Source organism: Silene latifolia, chromosome 10 (genome assembly GCF_048544455.1).
Source record: "Silene latifolia isolate original U9 population chromosome 10, ASM4854445v1, whole genome shotgun sequence".
NCBI classification, from domain to species: domain Eukaryota; kingdom Viridiplantae; phylum Streptophyta; class Magnoliopsida; order Caryophyllales; family Caryophyllaceae; genus Silene; species Silene latifolia.
Window position 1 is genome coordinate 37,280,706 of NC_133535.1, and position 8,864 is coordinate 37,289,569.

Genomic DNA, 8,864 nt, shown 5'->3' on the forward strand with positions numbered 1-8,864 from the left:
TGTATAACCTTATGTAATACACTTCGGAGACGAGTTGCTAAAATTTTTGCAATAATATTATAAATTGTTGAACAAAGACTAATAGGCCGAAAATGGTTTGATGATTGAGGGTTATCAATTTTATGGATTAATGCTATAAAAGTATGGTTGATTTCTTTAAGGAGTTTACTAGAATGAAAAAAAATGCTAAAACTGCTTTAGTAACCGAATTTCCCACTATATCCCAGTTTTTTTGAAAAACTTCCACTGGATAGCCATCAGGTCTTGGGCTTTTATTTGGAGCTAAATTGAAAACCCTTTTCCTTACTAATCTTACTCGTAAGAAAATTGTTATCTTCATCCGTTATTATTCCACTAATAGATTTGAAGTCCTAATTTTTATCAAAGTGGCAGTGTTGATTCTTTGTAAACCTCAACTTGAACTCATAAGATATTTCTCGCTCAATGAGATCTTGATTGATAAAAAGAGCACCATCCTTATTAATAAATTGTTTAATACCATTTCTATTGCGTGTAATTGTAGCATGATTTTGAAAGTACTTAGTATTATCATCTCCAAAATTAGCTTTGTCAATACAAGTTTTTTGTTGCCAATAGATCCGTTTTACAGTCAAGGAGGACATCATGTTAAGTGAGGTCAACAAATTGCACCATAACTATTTTAAATCTCGTGCAATATATGCACGGTATTTATAAAAAATTTACTTTTTAGTGTACTCCGTATTATTTATGGATTTTATTGACAATTCACTTATTTTTGATGTTTCTCATCAATTTATTTTGATTGGAGCAATAAAAATTAAAATTGTAAAAAGTCATGAAATGAGTATTTTAATGAAAGTTTTATTTTTATGGAGAAATTAATGATGTTATTTTTAGAATATTTTTACTATTAACATTTTTTATGCAACTTTTATCATTAAAAGTCAATGAATTTTCATCGTACAATTACTTTTTAAAAAAGGTATACATTTTTTTTTATCATATAATAATGGAGATAAATTTATGTAGAATGTGAAATAATATAGAATGTTTTAAATATTAAATTTATTAAAAGATTGTGCCATTAATCACCTACCATACCTATAATATATGCTAAAAATACTACGTTTTATTTTAGGAAATATAGTTTAGGCGGGAAAAATGAGAGGTTCACCTATTCTTATAGTAAATAAGGGATTACTAATCTTCAAATTCGTTAAAACCCCTCATATGAAAACTAGAATATCGACCTTAAAATTAGACCTAACAAAATAAAAACCAGTCGAAAATATCTGAATAAATAACGGATCGAAAACCTGATATGAGTACTTTGAATAGTACTCGAAATCCGACTCAACCGAATTGAACCAAAATTTAACTGAATTCAATAATAACCGAATGATACCTGAACCTGAATATATCTGACTCGATAAGAACTGAACCAATTGACTTGAATTAAAAGTATTTATTTCTCATATCTAAACTCAAATTTTAGGTATTTTTCATTGATTCATTGTTTATTAACGATATTTTGAATTATTGTATTTAAATTGAAAAGTATAACATACATTTAAGCTAATTTTTTAACCGTTCACTTAGGAAAAGTATGACTTGAAACTCAATTGAACTAATATTGACCCGACTAGAACTTTCCCTAGAACCATTGTTGTTAAACCCCAATCCGAATCGTAGGATCTTACGATTCTACAATCCAAAAATGGTGACTGATCCCGATCTAAGGTAGGATCTTACGATTCAACTTAGGTTAAATTTTTTTAAAGTAGAATCTTAACCCGATCCTACATTATTATATTTCAGTTACTAAAATTTTATATATTACTTTTAAGATAGAAATCTACTATAAACGAAAATAATTAGTAAGCACATGCTAAGATAATAGTGTTTTGAAATTTAAGCAGGAGATTCTACCATATTTTGATGACACAATTTTGTAGTTTAGTTAATTTATAGTATCTTACGATTCTGGGATCTGATCTTACCGATTCGATCCTAAGAGCTTATCGATCTAAAGTAGGATCCCGATCCTAATAACATTGCCTAGAACTTTCCCTGACTCGAAATATCATAAAGCGATTAAAGTAAATTTGATTTAAATGGAATCGAGTTAAACCTATCTGAAACCGTGAACCAAATAACCAGTTTGCCAGCTCTACTGCAAATAATCGCGACGAGATATACAATTGGCGATTTCAATTATTTTGGATATTCGAAATTAAAAAAAAAAAAATTTGTTATTTTGGATACAACTTTAGTTTCTAATTGTCATTGCTTTTCTCTTAGTCATTGTCCTAAAAATCTTAATATGATTATCCATGCTATATCAAATCTATAGCTTAAGGCGGTCTCTTTCACTCTGACAACAAAAACAAAAATTTATTTTATGTTGCGTTTTATTTTAGACTTGTCCTACCATGAGACAAACTTATAAAAAAGTTGATGTTGCGCCTATATTGTAATACCGGCCCCGTTAGGGACTCGTTGACCGTCGTTGACTGGCCTTAGACATATGTCTAGACCTTTGGAAGCCTTATTAGTTCGATCTTACGTCATAGTAACCTTTGGGATTTGGAGGCTCGATCTAGCGTAGGCTACTCAATCGAGTATCTCTGTGACTCGATCGAGTAGAGGCCACTCGATCGTATAAGTGGAGTTCAGCGGTAAATTAAAATCGTGAAGCCGTGAAACCAAAATCAGTTTTAATTCATTTCTCCTAAACCTAATTTTCGATACATCTCTCTCCTTCACCAATCTTCATCCTTTGGAGCCCTTTGTGAGTTGAGAGACCATGGGGATAGGAAGCATGAGTTGGGTAGCGGTCTTGTCGCCGGAACGTTGAGCATAGGCAAGTCATAATCATCATCATCGTCTTCCTTAGTTTTGGTTATGGTTGTGTTGGTAGTAATAGGGGTTGTCATACTGCTTGTAATAGGTGGTAATGGTGGTTGCTTGTCGTCATACAGTCATATGCGGTGTGTTTGCAGATTGCTAAAGGTAGGTTTTCCTACTCAGTATTGTTAATTGTTTAGTATGTCGGTTGTGTGTCTAATTGGATTTGGTATTGTTGTTGTAATTGGTTGTGGTTGTTTGTCTGTGGTTCGCAAGGTGCACCCTTGGCTGAGTGGAGTCACTTGCGCGAGTGGCTTCATGCCCTTGATTCGACCTTTGTGGAACCTGCCACAAGAGGGGATGTGCACATTAAGGAACATGGGTTTTCGCTCGGTAAAGATGAGCGGAGATTATTTGGGAACGGATGCGATCCCCCACTGGCGGTGTGGAATATCTGTTGCGACGGATATTCTGGCAGGACTTGACCTTCGGGTAGTCAGAGAAGTGAGGGGTGATTGGAATGGAGTTGGGTTTGTGTATGTTGTACATAGTGTCTTGTGTTGTTCTTCAATTACTAACCTTGTGTGGTGTTGTTCGTGTTTCTTCTTGTGTGGTGTCTGCTCTGATCTATTCTGGTGAGCAGTCAGTCTTAGCAGGTGTTGATATGTGGAGCTTAGCTGGGTGCTTTGAAGGGACGAGTCTATCACGAGTCGTTGCATAGATAATATCACATAGTTGATAGTCTGTCACCAGTTGTATCTTTCTTTTATTGAGATAACTTGTAGTAACTTAATTGTTCTTTTCTTGACGTTTAATATTTACTATTTCTCGAGCAACCGAGTGATGTGAGTCATAACTACGCACATTTAGTCCCCTAATTGAACCTAATTTTGCATACTAATATAGCATTTCATAACCATTTTATCCGTCAAATCCTTTCTACTTTGCTTTCTTAGTGCATTTTATATGTCTTGTAGGAAAGGAGATAATGAGGCGGAATTCCCGTCTCTCGCGCATATTCGGAAGCCTGTTGACGATCTTAGATGGACTAGTATGAAGGGGAGGCAAGAATCATGACCAAGGATGATAGGAATAAAAAGTATATGAAAGCATCATAGGCATAAAAACAAGAAAAAAGATTCTGCAGCTCAACCCGCTCGGGTCAAGATCAACTAGCTCGAGTTGCTCCTCAACCCGCTCGGGTCAATCTCAACCTGCTCGAGTTGAAGCTCAGGCCGCTCGTTTTCAGCCCAGATTGAGCAGATTGTTATGCAGTGAGATTTTCCTTACAATGGGAGTCGTGGGGCTCCTCCTAGGACTTGCAAGGCTTTATTCGACACTTAATCATATTATTTCCTAATCTACCCTTGCTTAACCTAATGTTGTACCACTATATATACTCTATTTGTAATAATCAAGAAATTAAGCTTCCTTAGTTTAGATTAAGCTCTCATTAGGAGTATATTAGAATAGATTAGCACTTAATGTTTCCATAAATTACACATTAATCTTTCCTTAATTATTGTTCAAGATTTATTATTGGGTAATTGAAGATTATTGGGTTATTATTGGAGAATTGACAAGTCTTCATCAATCAATCAAGTTTTCTTCTATTATTCTTTGCTTTCTATTTGATCATCCTAAGTCGGTACAATTTCTCTACTCTTTACTTAATCCTTGTTTATTGTTTTACTCCTTCATCATGTTTAGACTTGTTAATATGATTGACACCCTTGTTAGCATGTTTTCCATGATCATGAGTGAGTAGTTTCCTAACTAAGAATTATTGGGGGATTAGAGGAGTTAATCATGGGAAAGGTTTATGCTTAATAAGTTCATATGAATGCTTGCTTATTGTTTTCCAACTTATGAACATGTCATGTTTGATGAAATGCTTGATTGACAACCTAACATGTTTCTCTTATCCTTTAAAAAAGACTTGTAAGACATAAACCAACTCAAGGCTTGTTAGACCATACATAGAGTTGATTAGGAAGAATTAAGTCGACTTGTAGGTGTTGTAGAGTCTTGACCGACTCGGCTCCGGGACCCAAACCTTCCTAGGACTCATTTATGTTATATCACATTAATAGAAAAAACCGAGTCGTCTTGTAGGTGTTGTACAGTCTTGACCGACTCGGCTCCGGGACCTAAGTTTCCCCTAGAAATGTAAGATATACATTAAATTGATTCCAACAATAATAATTGCTTGCATCTATGAAACTTGTTTGTTTGATCTCACCATGATTCCCCTATGATCCCATGATTCTCTAGTATTGTTTATCATTTGTTCACACCCATGTTTTATTGCTTGTTTACCTTTAATCACTTTTATTAGTTTAGAATCATCAACCCATTTCAATTGTGACAACCCTAAGTGCAACTACAATTAGATTGAACAATTTTAGTACCCCCATCCTTTGGATTCGACCCCGACTTGCTTGCTATGCTATTAATGGAGTATAAATGTGTTTGAGAGCAGACAACGACACGCTCATCACCGAGATGGTAATGCCTTATCTTCTAGGGAAGGTCTTGTAAGGCTCCTTGGTAGATGGGGTGTTACAAAGTGGTATCAGAGCGACGATTTTGGAACCTGTAACCAATGAACCTAATGAACGTAGTGAGTCTAATAAAATGAACCTGGTGTATGTGTATTGAGAGCCCTTACAATTGCTTGATTTTGGGCGGGAAGGCGCCCTCATTACAAAATCCTGGCGCCAATGTGCTTAAGCTAGTCACTCCGAATGGAAATATCGAGTCAGGAATTGTATGTGTATGTTTGTGTAGTGTACGAAGTGGATATAGGTATATCTGAGTCTGAGATGATGTCTTGTGTGTACAAGTAGTAGCGTAGGAATGTGTAATTATTTGTGTAGTTTAGTGTGTGAGTATATTTGTCGATGAATGGCGGGGTGTGTGGGAAGTATGCATGAGGATATATGGTGATGTGAAGGTTGGTAATGGGTTACAAGTTTGCTATATGTGATAGATGATACGAAATTGCTATATAGGTTGTGGAATGTGATATATGAATGACGTAGAAAACTGATACGTGCATTTTATATAGCCTTTTTAGTCTTATTTTGCACGTATTTCTATGTACTTCTGTACTGTTTTGTATTGTAAAATTCCCCGAATTGGCTACTTTGGTTTGTTTTGTCTAATTTGCAGAAATGAACCTGAAAGTGGTGAAACCGTGCTCTTTTCGTCTTATTTAGCATGCATAGTGAGAAGACGGGAATGTGAGAGCAAGAAATATGCCTTGAAGTGCGTGAAGTGTGGTCAACGAAGCAGTCAAAGACGACTTAGGAGGCTGATATGAAGAAAAGCACTCGATCGAGAGGTCTTGTTGATCGATCGAGTGGTTTGGAGGACAAAAGAGGTCGATCGAGTACTTTAGCTTACTCGATCGAAATGCTGGATTTTGGAAGTCCTCGATCGAGTTGGATATGTGTTCGATCAAGGAGATTAGCTGATGAAGACCTCGATCGAGTGGTTTGAGTCCACTCGATCGAGAGGTTTTAGGTTTTAGGCGGGCTTAGTGACCCGTGTTTAGTTTTATTTCGTAAACCTTTTATTTTCCTATTTAAGCTTTTGCTAATTAGGTCATTAGGACGCTTTTATCATCTCTTGAACACTTAATCTCTCTCTGATACTCTTCACTGTTGAACTCTTCCTTTAATCTCTTGCTTGCTTAGTGGATTGATCTTTACGCCGGATTTCTTGATATTGTAATCATACTTTTCTTCCTTAATCTTAATCTTATTATTTCTTTATTTTACCTCTTGTTTTCTCTCCATATTAATTCTGCCCTAATCTTAGTTTATGCATAATTATTGTTATTTCAGCATGCCTTCAATCAGTATGCATTATATTATTATTGTCGACATCATTTGTAATATGAGTAGCTAATTTCTCTTATGTCGGGATTAGGGAATCCATGGTAGGATTGTGATGATGTAGCGAATAGACTAGATGATTTATCTGTGAGAATCTGTACCCATGACAATTTAACTGTAATATCGACTTAGTTGAGTGCACGCTTCTAAGTTACCTTTAATCTGGTTAAATTTACTCCTGGATCGGAAGATTGGATTAAATAGACCTGCTATGAATAGTAGACTACCCTGACGAGGACGGAAGTTAAGTTAGTGGAAATCTAGGATAGAAAGTGGAATAGAAGGACCTTTCATGTATCCGTCTCACAGTAGATTGTCTAGGCTATTTGCAGCTGAGTCGTTAGACTACCATGGTGAACCGAAATCCTGGCATGCTTTCTCTTATTTGATCATCTTTATCGTATTTTCTATGTTTTTATCGTATTTCTCTTGCCTCCCTGTGGATACGATCCCGACTTCCCTAGCTATATTAGTTAGTGACCAATTGGTTATTTTTGGTAGGTATACGATTATCCTGTCAAATTTTGGCGCCGTTGCCGGGGAGACAATAGCCCTATTTGTTTTTGTTTTCGTTTATTTTTATCCGTCTCAGGGAATTTTCATTCCTTGAGACAGTTCTCATTCATCTATTTCAGTGTTGTGTATGCCCAGGTCGAACAGGTCGGAATTAGTCCCAGCTGATCCTGAGCCAGAAAGACTGTTTCGGCATAGACTCCGTCTGCAAAGAGAAATTTGAAAGGAAGACTTGATTACTTTCGAGCCCGAGCTACAACGCTTCTTATTTGCAGAAGACCAGTCTTGTGAAGAAGACAATCTCATTTCTGCCAACAAGCCAGTAAAGATGCCTAACATTGCAAGTCACTCAGAGCCCAAAGCATCCTCTATTCTTAAAGGTTTCAATCTCACAACTGAGGACGGTAACACTTTTGATATCCGTCCGTCTTACATAAATTTGGTGGAAAGAAATCTGTACCGAGGTGTGGCGGGTGAAGATCCGCGAAAGCATATGGAAGTCTTTACTGACTATTGCTCTACTATTCCCGCCACTAAGGGAGTAACACAAGACAAGATAAAGGAAGTGCTTTTTCCTTTTTCTCTGACTGACTCAGCCCGTGAGTGGCTGACTGATCTTGACCGGACAGCTGCTGGTATCACCAACTCGGAGATTCTCGCACTTGCCTTCTACAAAAGATACTTCCCTCCACAACGCACTAATCAGCTGAGGGGTAAGATTAGTAGTTTCAAGCAGGCACCTGATGAGACTTTCTATGAAGCATGGTGCTGGTTCAAGAAGCTGGTGAGGTCTCTTCCTCACCATGGTTTTGACCAGTGGTTTATGTGCAACCAGTTCTACAATGGGTTGTACGATAACCACAGAGCTATACTTGACGCCTCATCCAACGAGAGATTTCAAAAGAACATTGACGATGATAAGGGATGGGGCATTATTGAGGAGATGGCGACCCATTGTGCTGAATACGGGAACCCACGGGATGGTATTCGAACGGTCCATTCGGTTGATAAGGCAGTCGTGGCTCAGCTGGAAGCCATGAATGCTCGGTTTGATAGATTAGAGCTGCAATCTGCTGGAGATCAACAGACAATTCATCTATTGACTAGACAGGAAACTGTCACTTGTGAGAGGTGTGGAAGCAATGACGGTCATACTGCTATTGACTGTCTGACTAAGAAGGAACAAGTCCTTACCTTTCAGCAATATAGGCAAGGAAGAGGTTCTTACTACAACAATCATGGGGTAGTCCATCCCAATTTAAAGTGGACAAGTCAGAATGTTCTTAATCCCACTCCTCAACCGCAGCAGCAGAAACCTTATGTCCCTCCTCATAAAGCTCAACAAGGCTTCCAAAAGCCTCCTTCTTTTCCTCCACCGCACCAGGGAGCTTCAACTTCTAGTGGGGTAAGTGAATTGGGTGAGTTAAAGTCAATGATTAAATCATTGACCAAGCAGCTGCAACTAAGTGACCAACAGAAAGAAGCATCCATTAAGTCACTTGAAACTCAAGTTGCTCAACTCGCCGCCAATCAGTCCACGAGGAAACCGGGTCATTTACCGTCCCAATCTGCGAAGAATCCACACGAGACGGTGAACTTGATCAATTTGCGAAGTGGTCG